The sequence below is a fragment of the Marmota flaviventris genome, unplaced genomic scaffold (genome assembly GCF_047511675.1).
Source record: "Marmota flaviventris isolate mMarFla1 unplaced genomic scaffold, mMarFla1.hap1 Scaffold_49, whole genome shotgun sequence".
Classification (NCBI taxonomy): Eukaryota; Metazoa; Chordata; class Mammalia; order Rodentia; family Sciuridae; genus Marmota; species Marmota flaviventris.
The window spans coordinates 2,466,745-2,482,976 of NW_027288305.1; positions in this window are offsets into that span (position 1 = coordinate 2,466,745).

The following is a 16,232-nucleotide window of genomic DNA, read 5'->3' on the forward strand; positions in this document are numbered from 1 at the left end:
AACTTGAATAACCAAAGAGGAATAGATGGCTCTGCTCCAGAATCCTTCCCCGCTTTTGGGAATGCTAGTGATGAGGGTGCAGAGCTCCCAGCAAAACTTCTGCCTGAGCAGGGTCACAAAACCCAAGGCTAAGAGTGCTCTTGGGGGCTGGGGTTGTGGCTCAGTGGTAAGCAATGGCCTAGCCTGTGTGAGGCACCAGGTTTGATTCTCAGCACCACATAAATATAAACAAAATAAAGTTCATCAACAACTAAAAAAAAATATATAAATTAAAAAAAGAGTGTTCTTGGGATTTTAAAAAGCACAGCTGGAAGGAGACCCTCTTTTCTCCCTCTTGTGTGAGGGCCTGAGTATGGCCCCTGCTCTGTCCCTTAGCCCCTAAGGGCCTAAAATAATGATGGCTTCTGTGGAATTTCATTCCTTTGAAACTTTCTTCAGAAGTCTTCTTTCTTCAATAATCCTCCTTTTAACTTATGATGGTTGATTGCAGCCAAGCATTCTGACTTGCACCTTCTAAACATTTCCAATCTGTGTGTCCACATCTATCAGCAGTGCCCTAGCTCAGGTCCTCATTGGCTCTCATCTGGACTAGTCCCACAGCCCCACAAATCTCCTGTCTCTAGTCCACACAAACAGCTTCTGTGGAACAGATAACAGGAGGGACCATGTTCCCCACACACAACTAAACTCATCAATGGCTCTCCATTATTAAAGAAAGATCTAAATTCCTTAACAGGTCTCACCCAAATATCTATATACAATCTTCCCTCCAGTCAAACAGCTGTTTCTCCTTGACTCACATTTTAGCTCTGACTACCCAAAATTGCTTGGGTTTGGTCTGGAGCTCAGATACACACACACACCACACTGAATTAATTAGTAAGTAGGAAGTTCCCATTCTTGAAAACCTGAAGAAATCAAAGAAATGTGGCTTTCTTCTGGCTTGCTTCTAGGTATCAAAGTCATCACATTGATGTCTACAATTCATTACATCAATATCCCTAAATATTGCTGTTACAAATAACTGGTGCCAATGTACATAACACACAGCAGCAGCAAATGTCTAAAAGGAAGAATCATAGGCTATAAGAAAAGATTCTGATCACCAATGAATCTCTGCAGACAGAGCACCAGCACCGACTCCCTGAGAGGCTTTCTCACCCAGACAGTGCCCCTCTTTCTCCACTGGTGCCACTACCCTCTGTAGAAATCTGTAGCATGGCACATGACCTCTGGTTCCTTAAGGACAGGACCATGTTCCAAGCATCCTTGGATCTCCAAGCCCAGTCAAGTCCTCAGAATACATTAGACACCTGTAAATATTTACAGAATAATGTGTGCATTCTGAGCTAAGCAGATTTTTAAAAAGTGCACTGGATATCAAGTTAGAAAACTTGGGCTTCTTTCATTAAATGTGATGAAAATATTTGAAAACAAAAAATATTTTTAATATCTGTAACCCATTGTGTAGTTAACTAAATAATCATTGTTTGTGTAGGAAGAAAAATTAATGGAAGATGTTGAGAAATAAGGTCTGTTTTTTTTTTTTTTAACTTATGGAAAAATTTCAGAGAAAACTGCATAAGCAGTCAAAAAGCTGGTAAATTGGACTTGAACAAAAAACCTATTGGCCTTATAAGAATGAAAAGTCTATAGAATAAGAAAAAAAATATATACTTCATATATCTGATAAGTGAACATTTGTGTATATCCAGAATACAGAAGAACTATTAAAACTAAACAAGAAAAGGACAGCTCAGTTTTTAAAATGGGTAAAGAATCTGAACAGGAATTTGCCTAACAAAGATAAACAATGGCTAACAAGTACACAAAGTTATTGGATATCATTATTTATCAGGGAAATGCAAATAAAAACCACAATGCAATGCCACTTCATACCCATTAGGATGACTAATATGGAAAAACACCATGTCACAATGTTGGCAAAGATATGGAGAAATGAAATCTTCAAACATTGCTGATGGGAATATAAAGTGGTTGAGTCACCTTATAAAACAGTCTGGCAGAGTTACTTATGGCCCATAAATTTCAATCCTAAGTATCTACCCAAAAGAAAACAGAAGTCAACTCAAAAACACAAATATTCACAGCAGCATGATCATAAGAACCACAAAGTGAATGTCACCCAAATATCCATCAACTGATAAATGGATAAACAAACTACAGCGTATCTATATAACAGAACACTATGTAGCAATAAAAGGAATGAAGTTCTAATATGTGCTACCTAAAAAACAGGATAAAAAAAAAAAAACAAATACAAAGGGCCATATATTGAATGATTACATTTATATATCATGTCCAGAACAAGTAAATCCACAAAGAGAGAAAGAAGATTCATGCCTACATGGAGCAAGATTGAGTGGAGACTGACTGCTAAAGGGCATGGGTCTTCTTTGGGTATGACAAATGTCTTTCCATATTAGATAGCTGGATAGGCACACAACTGTGTGAATATACTAAAACTCAGTGAATTGCACTTTTAATGAGTGACCTTGATGGTAATGTGAATTATATATCAATAAAGCTGTTATTTTTGAAAATGGCTGCCCAAATCATATACTAACACCTCTGCACAAGGGTCTGGTTGAATCACTCTGCCTGTGACAGAATAAGCTGTCAGAAAAACACACAATCTGTTAAAATGGGAAAATAATCTATGTTCCTACCAATAAATCTCTATTTCAACCAACCATAAAACCAGATCCAAAGTAGACAGAGCAAAGAACAAAAAAAGCATGCAATTCAACAATTAGCTGGAAGGTTACAGAATGAAACTAACCAAAGATTGTCTACCCCTCTTTCCAAACAAATGATCACTTACTCTGCCAGACTAAATTAAACTTTATGCCTAATATAGAAAGAAACTGTTTCAAATACAGAAAATCCCACCCATTTAATATGTAATAAAGTCTTTGGGGGGGTAGTTGTTGATGGACATAATTGCTTTATTTATTTATTTGTCTGTCTGTTTGTTTGTTTGTTTGTTTATTTATTGTGGTGGTGATGATCAAACCCAGTGCCTCACACATGCCAGGCAGGTGCTCTACACTGACCCATAATCCCAGCCCTGTAATAAAGTCTTAATATTTATTTAAATGTAGAATAAAAATTTTAACAAATGCAGCTAATAGGAGAAATAAAGAAAAAGGTCTTCATTTTTATTACAAATTCTGTTTAATCCCTCACTTTCCAGGAATATTTTTAGTAGGTTTTAGGGCACAAAATTAAAGAAATTAACTCATAAGTAAAATGAAAGGCACTGTATAAACAAATCCCTGTACTTTCACAGAAAAGTTTCAAAAACCTAAAACTTCAATATTTTAGAAAACAAATAAGATTACATCATTAGCCACAATAAGATACCAGAAGGAAAAGTCCAGGAAAACCTCATTAATTTGGCCCAATAATGAAGATCAGTAATTTCAAGTCTGCCTTGATTTAATTTCAGACTATGTATTAAGAAATATTTGCTAGGGGCTGAGGTTATGGCTAAGCAGTAGAGTGCTTGCCTCGCACATCAGGGCCCTGGGTTAAATACTCAGCACCACATATAAATCATACAACTAAAAAATAAATATTAAAAAAGAAACAATTGTTAGGCAAAATAAAGTGCAAATAAAACTGGATAGAGTATTATTTAATTGATTTTAAAAATTTCACATGCAAATGACTTCTGCAAAAATAATAATTAAAACAAGTTACATGTATTCTTTAGAATCCTGTACTCTAATAGAAATATTAGAATAAAGTATATAAAATAGAGACTAAAATACTTCTTAAATCTATTAAATCTTTAATTGTTCCATTTCTATTTACTTTGGCTGTGAAAAACTGGTTTAGGAGTCAGAAAAGCTTCACAGGCAAGACTCAGACAAAAATTTATTAATTCTACTCAAAGTCTGGCAATCTAATTTTCTGCTTTTATTTTAAAAAATGTGAACCATACAATTATATTTACTTTATTTTGGGGGGCATTTACTTTATCATTATTTTTAAACAACATATTTTATAAAATATTGCCATGTTTATACTGAGAAACATAAACAGATCTTAAACAGGAACCAGCAGCATACTCAGTTTAAATACTTACTCTGCCCTTTAAAAAAAGATTTAAAATACAGGACACATGTGATTATAAAAATTAAATAAAATATAGTCCACATCAAAATTTGAAATAAAGTAACTATTGAATGTTATGGCAGCAAGTGCCATACAGTTATGCACATCGAAATTTAAAAGAAACCATGTTAGTTTTCTCTAAATTAAAATGTATACTATTCTCTTTTGCATCTTTAAATAATAATGATAATATGCATCAACCTTTGGGAGGTTGAGGCTGAGGCAGAAGGATCCTACATTCAAGGCCAGTCTTAGGAACTTAGTGAGGCCCTAAGCAACTTAGCAAGATCCTGTCTAAAAATTTTTTAAAAATAAACAAAAGGGCTGGGGATGTGTTTCAGTGGTAAAGTGCCTCTAGATTCAATTCCCAGTACCAAAAAATTAAACAAAGAAGTAAATAATGATTTTGATGTCTGTGGATGCCTAGCATTTAGGTAGGTATTCAGTGCTGAATGAAAACTGGTGAATAAATCGCCAGTTGGTCCATATTGTCCCAGCCTTGGGTTATTCAGTAAACAATGTTAACTGAAGTGAAAAGAAAAGCACTCTCAGGAAAGGCAATCTAGATGTACTTTATATATAGAAGACAGTTCAAAGAATAAACAGTCGGTCAATGATAAAGTTGTGAATCTGCTTCATGTGAGGCCATCTTTATATGTAACTCTTATTTGATTGAAATAAAATCTAAAGCAAACATAAAATTAAAAATCATATTTCATCAGGAAGTGATAAAATCTTTGGACAGAAGAGATACACATAGTTTTAGACATGATTGGACAATCATATAGTTTACATAACTCATAAAAAACTATATTATCACCCAATTACGGAAATAATATTCTTTATGCTATTCAGCCATTGGTATCCATGTTTGGAAATTGTTAAGAAATTTATTTTGAAAGTTACTTTAGGCTTTCCTTCAGGTGAATAAAACACAAAAGTACTACTCTTTGCAGAAGAAAACATTCTGTGTTCAAAACAATTATAGCTGGTTGATCAAGTTTTCAAATATTGCTTTTAATATTTGCTTTTTAGTTTTTTTTTTTTTTTTTTTCCCACGGTGGACACAATCCTTTTATTTTATTTTTATGTGGTGCTGAGGATTGAACCCAGTGCCTCATATAGTCCAGGCTAGTGTACTACCACTTGAGCCACATCCCCAACCCTCAAGTTTTCAAATATTAACAATGAATTAAAATCAAGGCAAAAGACCTAAAAAATACTCAATATATTTAAATATTTTCATCACATTAAATGCCTAAGAATATCTGACATGTAAGAATCACTAGTATGTTCTTAAGGAAGAGAATTCTTTTGTTAATAAAAATGTTGAATGAAAGAAATCTTTGAATAACACAAGGTTTCCTTAATAGTTTACAGTGGAACACACCTATAATCCCAGAAAATCAGGAGACTGAGGCAGGAGGATCACAAGTTCAAGGATAGCCTCAGCAACTTAGCGAGGCCCTGTCTCAAAAAAAAATAAATAAATAAAAATAAATAAATAAATAAATAAAATGTGCTGGGGATCTAATTTACTAGTGAAGTACCCCTGGGTTCGATCCCCAGTACCAATAAAACACATGTTATCTCAAAAATGTACTTTTTTCCCTATTGAATTAGCAAAGATTAAAAAGATTAACAAAACTTGGTGTGAGCAAGGGTTTTGAAAATAGGATTCTCATGGACACTGAAGGGGACAGTTTTTACAGATAACAGCTTAGCTATATTTATCAATATTTAAAATGTATATAATCTTTGACCTGGCAGTTATACCTCTAAGAAGATAAGTGAATAAGTACACTATAATCAATATACCACTATTAACAAGAAAGAAAAACAAGTAACAATCTAAATGGTTATGAAAGGAGTAGCTAGATAAAGTATGATGCCTCTAAATAATAGAAAACTAGGCAGGCAGGGCTGGGTTATAGCTCAATGGTAGAGCACTTGCCTGGCATGTGTGAAGAACAGGGTTTGATTCTCAACACTGCATATATAAAGATCTATTGACAACTAAAAAATAATTAAAAAAAAAAAAAACTAGGCAGCCAGTAAAATGATCACCCATGATTATGCACATCAGGTTCAACTCACAAATAGAGATTATATATATATATATATATATATATATATATATATATATATATATATATATATATATATATATATATATATATAAACACTATAAAAATGACCACATAGATTCATATAGAGAGAGAGACTGCTGTGTATTTAAAATCTTATATATACTTTCATATCCATCAATAAGTTTCCAAAAGTGAGTTAATTGTGGCCATTTCTTTGTGCAGGAGTTGAGGGTTTACTTTTGTCATTATGTTGTTTTATATGGGTAAAAAATTTTCTAATTATTATAATAAAAAATCACAACAAACTTTTAAGAGAAAGAAGTGCCTCTATATCACCAAAATTACTTCAAATCTTTTCATCTTTCTATTTAAGAGGAATGAATTCATTGAATGTTGCAAGTAAATGTAATACAGAATCTCCTTCTCAGAACCACATTTTAAAATGACAAAATAATAGAAATTAAAATATTAGAGTCATAGAGATAGGGAAAGACAAACATCATTATTCAAACAGCCCACATTATTGGCATTCACCTTACTACCCAGAGGTTGTATGAACTCAAACACCCCTAAAACAATATCCCTTTTACACATTAAGGAAGCAGACTAAAATAATAATAATAATAATAATAATAATAATAATAATAATAATAATTTTTAAAATGTAAAATCATAAAACAATTACCACAGTAAAAATATTTAATTATTTTCCTGTCTTACATTCTTTCATAGCACCTTTATTAAGAACCTGAAAAAAAAGTTTGGAGATGTTAAACAGATTTTAAATGTATACATTTAATCTGATGTTTATTTCCTTTAGATTTTTGTTTTCCTGGAACTAGAGAAAACAGTTCAAAAGTACTCATGGGAAAATAAGCAAGCAAGAATTCCCAGGAATATGAAAAGCAAAAAGGGGAAACTAGTTTTAAAAGATATTAAAACTTTTATAAAATCAATAATGTGATACTGGTATATGAAGAAAAAGACTAATAGAATACAAACCCCAGAGACACCCCAATACCTCCAAAATTTAACAACACCATAAGAGATTCAAAGAAGGGCTCTAAAAGCAACAGGTGAAAATAACAGGCACACAGAAAAAGATAAAGTTGAACCTATGCATCATTCTGAACACCAGAATAAATCCTAATTTGAACATTTAAATGTAAATGTGATACCATAAAAGTACTAAAAGAAACCATGGGCAAATTCTAAAAATCTTGGAGGCCTTTCAGTGACTTAAACTCCAGATACCTGGGCTGGGGCTTTAGCTCAGTGGTAGAGTGCTTGCCTAGCACTTGTGAGGCATTGGGTTTGATCCTCAGCACCACATAGAAATAAAGAAATATTTAAAAAAAAATCAAGATACCATAATGATTAATATAAACTGTAAAATTTAAAAAAAAATGTAAGACTTTTGTATATCAAAATATGTGAAGGTAAATAAAAATAAGTGAAAATCTGGGGAAAACTAGAATTGATATCACACAGGGCTAATCTCTCCAATTTACAAATTTCTAGAAATTGATAATGGGAAAAAAGCAACCCAAAACAGAAATGTGAAAAAAAAAAAAAAAAACATTAACAGAGAATTCACAAGAAAAAAAATACAATTCGTTTTTAAGCATAATATGCAGAGCCTTATTAAAAATGATAGAAATCCACATTAAATTACTCTATATTGATAATTCTCATCTATCAAACTGTTAACAAATTCAAGGGTTGTACACAGTACATTGGAAAGGCCCCAGAAAAAATAGGAACTCTCTCATACACTAAGATCTGCCCTCTTGTATCTGTGGTATTCAGACTGAATTCAACAATCATAGGTGAAAATATTTTTTTAAAATATTGTCATACTGAACACATACTAACTTTTTTGTGTCACTAGTCCCTAAACAATACAGTGTAACAACTATTTATATGGCATTTATATTGTATTAGTCTTCTAAGAAATCTAAAGATGATTTAAAAGTATGTGGAGAATGTGCATAGGTTATATGCAAATACTATGCTTTTTATATAAAAGACTTAAGCATCCTTGTATTTCAGCATCCACAAAGGGGTCCTCAAATCAATCCTCTATGAATAATGAGGAGCAACTGTACTTGTGGGAGTTTAAAATGGTGCAACACCTAAGAAAGGAAGCATTTAACTAAATTATAAATGCAATGCCCACTGGCACGGTGATCCCACTTCTAGGAATGTATCCCACAGATGTACTTGCACATGTATAAAATGATATGTATACAAGCTGGTTCACCATAGTATAGTCTGTGATAAACCTAGAAACAACCCAAACACTACGGGGGGGGGGGGGGGGGGGGGCTGGATAAGTAAACAAGGCACTTAATAGACACTGTTTAAACACAGCTGTTTTTTTTAAGTGTTTTCTATAAACAAATATTATGTTCATTCTAAATAAATACTAATAGGAAAAAATCTAAAGAGCATATAAAGAAAAAACAATAGGATAGAATTACTTACATAGTATACCACATTTTATATAAAAAGAATATAGTACACTGGCATTTCTTCTACTATAAAAGGAAACAATTGACATCTATGGGAAATAAATTAAAGGTAGTTATCTAAAAAAGAGGGGTGAAGGGGGGGGGGGCAAAGCAGTTGGAAATCACATTTTCCGAAGCATGCCTGTGTCATTTTAACTTTTGAACCATAAGAACATGTTATCTACATTAAAAGAATTTTTAAACATTCAAAAGAATACTTACAGAAAGAAGAGAAACAGACACCCATAGATAAGATTTAAAACTAAGGTTTAAAGAGATTTTTTGCTCTGAAATTAGATGCTGAAAAGCAATCTTGGTGTGGTCATTACAAAAAAAAAATGCTTTTTCCCCCTTCAATCAAGTTAAAGAATATGAAAATCTGTTTTTAAAAAGCTATTTGAATGAGTAAGAAATTTGGAAAGGGGAGAAAAATGTACAATGAGGACACTCTAGTATAATGGTTCTCCAAGTATGGTCCCTGTACCGGCAGCATCAGCAGCATGTGATAACTTGTTAAAATTAAAATTCTCAGGCTCCCACCCAGACTACTGAATCAGAAACTTTATACTAGTCCAGCAATCCTGGTAATACCCTCAAGTCTGAGAGTCACATATCTTGTCTGGTTCTTCCCACAGGTTCAGGTACACCACCAGTCTACATTTCAAACAAGCTCCAGGACATAGGACCATACTTGGATAAGCAAAGCTGAAGTCCTCCTGGGGGAAAAAGGTATGTAACCTTCATATAGTTGAGTTTCCCATGAAACCTGTCCTCAGTATCAGATGGAAAAAGTCCTTATACAGGCTTCCTAGCCAAGAGAAATCATGGAGCTAGTTTCCTACATAAACTGTGTACACAGAGAATAAATGTTTTCAAATACATTCTTATAAAAACAATAACAACTATGAATCATTGAAATTCAACTTAAGGATGTCTCACTTGAAAAGAATTATAAGTGGACCTACAAACTTTCAGAAATTGGGCTAAGAAACAAAAATAATCCAATATTCCATAAATTCTGCCTGTGTTGTGTGAACAACTTAACCTCAAATGCATTAACTGCCCACCATGTGCTTTCATGGAAAAGCACCAAGAAGTTTGTTTCCCTCAAACCCTTTTCAAAAAATTGTCCTCATGTTGATGAACACTGGTCTTCCATTTGTTTTACACAAGGAGAAAGATCTGTACAGGAATCTTCTGAATAAAACATTGTAGCTTAGCAGAGCGCATCACACACATCCAGAAGGCGGGCAGCTTTGGAGCAGCGGCGCCACAGCAGCCGCGAGATTCGGACCGAGCTTGAGCCCTCCCTGAGCCCCAGAGCTGCCCCAGACAACCACCCTGGCTCCCCGATGGGGCTCGTCCATCTGTCCCCAGCCCTGCCGCCCAGCCCCAGGACCCGCGCCTTGAGCGCCCCCCCCCCCCCACTTTCCTCTTCCTGGCACTGCCTGCCACCAACCCGCTGGCCACCACGTTGGTGGAGCTGGAGGAGGCCCTGCAGCTCCTGGGCGCCAAGGGGGCCATGGGGAGGGCTGCGAGGTGTGAGGGGGGGGGCAGCGACAAGGGCAGTGGTGGCCCCAAGCATAAAAGCAGCGGCAAGAAGAACCAGCCGGTCAGCCAGCTAGTGGTGGAGACGTGCGCAGGCTGAGCAAGCAGAAGCTTGTCGCTGGTGGGCATCTATGCAGAGGCCAGGAAGGTGGCGGGGTTCAACCAGCAGAACAGCTGCACCTACCTCAAGTACTTGGTGCACGCTGGTGCAGAGTGACTTGCTACTGCAGGTCAAGGGCACAGGCGCCACCGGCTCCTTCAAGCTCAATTGCCAAAAGCTGACGGCCAGCTAACAGTGCACAAACCCAAGAAGCAGGCAGCACCCCTGACCCACCAAGGGTGCCACAGCCAACAAGCACGCACCCCGGAAGGCCGCTGCCACAGAGGACAAGGGCAGCAGCAGCAGCAGCAGCAAGGACAAGAAGGCAGCGGCTGGGAGCAAGAAGTTGAAGAAGGCAGACAAGCCCAGTGTCCCCAAGGTGCCCAAGGGCTGCAAGTGAGCGCCCAGGCCCCACACGCGACAACGTGGAGGGGGACCTTCCCTGCTGGGCCACGACCTCCCCTCCCCTCCCCCACGCGCCGCTCTGACCTCACCTCCCCCATGCGCAGCTCTGGCCTCCCCTCCCCCAAGCGCTGCAGGGAGATTTTTGAAACAGCCCGGGTGATGCCCTGATTGGCTCTGGCCCTTAGCAATGGCCGTCGCCATGGTTACCGCCCCACCCGGCAGCCAATGGGCAGGGCCCTGGTTGGTTAGCTGGATTCAGCCTCCAGGCCTGGCCCCCTCCCTCTTGCCACCTCTGGGCTCGCAACAATTGCAGCGCTCCCCTCCCCACCCAAGCCACAATAAAACATTCTTGACCTTTGCAAAAAAAAAAAAAAAAAAAAAAGATTCTAGTTTAGACAGAAAGATTTAGAAGTGAAATGTGGTGGCACATGCCTGTAATCTCAGCAGCTCTGGAGGCTGAGACAAGACTCTCTCAAATTCAAAGCCAGCCTCAGGGATGGTGAGGCACTAAGCAACTCAGTGAGACCCTGTCTCTAAATAAAATATAAAATAGGGCTGGGGATGTGGCTCTGTGGCTGAGTGCTCCTGATTTCAATCCCTGGTACTCACCCCCCTCCAAAAAAAAAAAAGAAGGATATAGAAATCTGTAACTTTTTTTTACAAGTCACCTTTGAATAGTTTTGGATGCTAAAAATTAACCAATGTGCTGACATTTTTATATATTTCCTATTTCATTCTCTCTGAGATGCCACCACCTTTAAGACACTTAGAACATTCTTATTCTATGTTCAACTCAGAAGAAAAATTTCCATGTGGTTACAACATGCCAATTTTAAGATTCCATCCATCTCAGATGTGCATCTTAAAAATCAATGAAATGCCTTAATTATAAACCACAGAATTGTATGGTAAATTATTTGTTTTTCTTCCAATTAACTCTTATGTCTCTCAAATGTAAAACTCCAAAAAGGCATGCATGTTTTGTCCATTTGATGACATTTCCTCCATGCTTAGAAACTGGAACATTTTCAATATCTTTGTAACTCGTTATTTATTTAGTTTACATAGGAATATGTGAATATGAAAAAAAGTAATGATTTTTAACAGTATTTTTAACAGTACTGACCTCTTTTACTCTGGGAAATTTTTCTTGCTTAAAATAAAAAAAGTAATTATTTTCAATTTGGCTGGCTTCTCAGGTCAAAGAGATTCAATACATCTCTACACAATTGAAAATATATTCTCTTCCGAGAAGTCTTTACTTACATGTTTCCACAGCACCTTTCAATACTAATAAGCAACAAACACTTTACAAGATTTTTAAAAAGTCAAAATAAACATCCTTTTTAAAGTTAAACAAGTTGAAGAAATTTTTGTTACATTGTAGCTAGCTTGAGCTAAATGCTATTTTAATTTTCTCTATCATAACTAGCAGTGTTTCAAATGAAAAGATAATTTGTAATGAGTCATACCATGAGATCTAGTGTATGTACATCTATCTGCATTTTTCAAATTTGCTAATATGAACACCAGTAAGTAGAAAGGGTTATTTTAAAAGTGATTACAGCTGGGCATGGTGCTGCTTTCTTGTTAATCCCAAGAATTTGGGAGGCTGAAGCAGGAAGATCCCAAGTTTGAGACTGCCATTTCAAGAAGGGGAGAAAGGGCTGGAACTCAGTGGTAGAGTGGCTCTGGGTTCAACCCCTAGTAAGTAACACACCCCGCCAAAGTGATGACATGAATGTATATTCTACTCAACTCAGAACTACTATCATACACACGGCTGTCACTTCCCAACTCTGTTCTCACATCAAACTGCTAAAATGATATTAGTGTTTAGATGTCAACATTTCTAATGTGAATTCCCATTAAACACAAACATAACCTTGCCTTCCAAGATTCTAGAATAATTGACAAAGGTGTCACTAAACAAGATCATAGCCTTTTTTATATGTCAGACACATCAGAAAAAATAATTTTCCCAGAAAGAAGTTGTTTGTCATCACTTTCTTGTTAAAATAAAGTAGGTAATGGATATGTTCTCAATAGTATTCTCAAAGAGGCAGAACAGTCCTTAAGGAAAATTTTTAGTTATCAAATATATTGAGGGACACCAATTTAGTGTTTGGGTGCCAGGATCTAGGCTTCACACAATTCTTGGGTGGGATGGATCTGTATTATCAAGATTCATCTGGTCACAAGAATTTTGATCTTAAAATGGTTTAATCAAGCCCACTTTAAATGACAATTATTTTAAGACACAATATTTAAAAGTTTTTATAGGAAACTCTACCCCTTGCCTCTAATTATGTAAGACAAAGTAGTAAGGGGAGCTTCAGGAGAATAAGGAAACTTTATGAAAATTAGTGCTCATTTTTTCACACTACACATTAACTCAACATAAATTTAAAATTATAGTGAGTAAACATAGACTAGTATATATGCTAACAGTATGAGATGGCACATAAATATCACCCCAATGAATCTAAAAATTACAATCTTGCTAATATTTTACTTGTTATTAGTGGCAACTGAAGGGATCCATGGAAGGGTCATAGTACAACCTGTGGGTAGACTGAGGCAGCCTGTAATTGACCTTGGCGTGTCATCCCTAGTTCAATCTAGCCTCTATTTTTTTATTAGTTTAAATAAGGTTGTCCCAACACTAAGTGTCCCAACACTAGTTTCCATCTTAATCTCCCTCTTGGATTTTCTTGTTTGAACTAGATCCTAGTACTTTTTCTTTCTTTCTTTTTTTAACCAACTCAAACGTCTTCACTAGCAGCAGGTGCAAGCACTCGAACGCATGCTGTCTTTCACTACAGCTGAAGTTTCTGGTTATAAGTGAGACTGCAATGCATGTCATATATTGTCCTCCCTTTATTTCTCTTCTACATGTATGTGAATGTATCACACCGACTTTCACTTATGTGTGTAGGCAGGTTCTGTTGTGTACAAACCTCACTGCTCAGTAGCAAAGTGGGCTTGATAAACATTCAATACCAAGGAGAGGAACCTTGGTTCTGGGGTTGACAACCAACTGTTCCAGACTGAAATCCCATGCTTCAAGGGTTATCTAAACGTTCCTTTGCCTGAGGCAAGACTTGGGCTCCAGTATTTCACTTTCCTTGGGTGAGTGACACCACCTCTGGAGTACAAAGATCACTCTAAGCCCACCTCTGCTCTCTCACACAGGGCCAAATGATAGTTTAGGGGTAGAAGTGAAAGGAAAGTGACCACAACACTCGGAGTGACCAAGAGATCTTTATTGCAGCAGTGCAAAAGAGGAGGAGAGAGAAAGAGAGAGTGAAGAAAGAGATTGAGAAAGAGAGAACAAGAGATGGAGGCACCAGCAGGAGGGAGTTTTTAAAGCCAAATTCTAATGGGGTCTCTGGGTCTGCAAGCTGCCTTGTTGGTGTACAATGATTGGATTACACAGTAGTTGCTAAGGGTATCCTCTTCTGCCTTCAGGCAGATGGTGCAGGGGTCAGATGTGGGTTTCTGTTGCACCAGATGGGTGGGGGTCGAGTGTTCAGGTGTTCAGACTTGATGTAAACAGGTGATAAAGAACGGGGGGGGGGGCATGTGTTATCCTGCAGCTAACATCCGTTCAGCCTGCCCTACATACAACTGGGTTCAGCCTGTCCTGAACCTAACATTCCTCCCATTTGTTTTTCTAAGTGACATGGGGAAATCATAAAATCCTCTGGCTACATCCTGCTTAATGGTGGGCAGCGTAGGAACTAGGGGAGAAAGTGGAGGAATGTTCAGGGACAGGTCTGGGAACACCAAGCAGCCAGAAATAACACCCAGTGGCTATAAACAGTTTTTTTGGCAGGGGTAAAGTCCATAAAAGTTCCTTGAAACCACAAGTGATCGATGGCTTCAAATCAGTCCTGGGCAGAGGAGATCTTTGGTATCAGCCTTTGGTCCTGTCGTAGGGACTCTAGGAAGTATCAGAGGTAGCTTGGTTGAATCCAGTAATGTTAAGGGTGACAGCCCAATTTCAGCCAGTGGAAGGGCAATTGACCCATAAACTGAGAGTGGGTGGTGTAATCCTCATGCCATGTCACTTGGATGTTAAAGCACCATCTGTGGTTGGGATAGAAACTTGAAAGAAATTTAATGATTAGTAAAAGAAGAACAGGATTGGTGAGAAAATTTGAGTTTAGTGGGCGTGGTGGAAGTCCAGGACTGGATATTTGGAACAGGTGCCTTTTTCAGGTGGGAGACATGGTACCAGGGAGAATGTCTAAAAGCTTGGTCACCATTGGGGTAGTAAATATGACTGTATGGGGTCCCATCCAGCAAGGTTGCAACAACTGAGAATGTAGTTCCTGAAGTAAGACTGAGTTGAAGAGGGTCCAATTCAGTTTGTGGTTGTGCTGGGACTGAGGTAATGAATGTTGCAGGAAGGCACTGGTCTGCTTGTTTCCTGAGAAGTGGGGGCTGGACCTTTGTCTAACTGGGAGGAGGTGGGAATTCTTAACATGGGAATGGTCTGCTTGATGAGGATTGAGGTGACAGTGTCAGCAGTTTCCCTGGATGTAGGGAAATCTTCTATCCAACCTGAGAATGTATCAACCAAAGTAAGTAGGTAGTGAAGCTCTTTGTGCCTAGGCATGTGAGTGAAGTTGATCTGCCAGTGTTCATCTGACTGGTGGCTCCTCATCTGATGTGTGGGGAGTTTAGGTTTGATGCTTCATGGTGGGGATGCTGTAGAGCAGACAGACCAAGTAGAGTGGACCTGCCAGAGAGCAGATCTCATTTCTAGGAAGTGAAAGAGAGGTTGTAATATCTGGAAAAGAGGTTATGAAGGGTGTTAGGTGGGAAAGAGTCTCTAGAGCTAGTGTTATGCTTGAATTCGGGACCCCCAAAAAGACCACCAGAGACCCAAGATCAATGTAAGCAGTAAAGAGGCGTTTATTATGAGCTAGCTCGGTCCTCTGCGCACACACAGCAACTGGTGATGCTGAGAGGCCCAGAGCCCAGGATTGCAGCAGTTTTATACATTCTTTGGAGAAGGCAGAGACCCCCACATACATCATAGCATCTCTTAGCAAATTATCAGACACCGCAGGAAAATCAAATAACAACTTTAAAACATGATTAGCACATTCACTGGTGGGAACAAGTTGGGTAGAAGTGATTGGTTACAAATATTCATTTGAACTGATTGGTTTAAGCCAAGACGGGTTTTCATGCTGAATTACATGGTTTCCCAACATGTAATTACTGGGAGTGTCATCTGGCATCCCAGGTATTTCCCTGTCTCATGCTGATTTGTGGCTGCTAGGGGGTTACTATGGGTTTCCACCTAGCCTGAGTCAGGGACACCTGGTGCAGCAGATCTCTCCTGTTATTTGTAGATAAACCACTTAGCAGGTTGGGAATGTTCTTAGGAGTGCTCTGTGGGTCTTTCCAAGGACAATG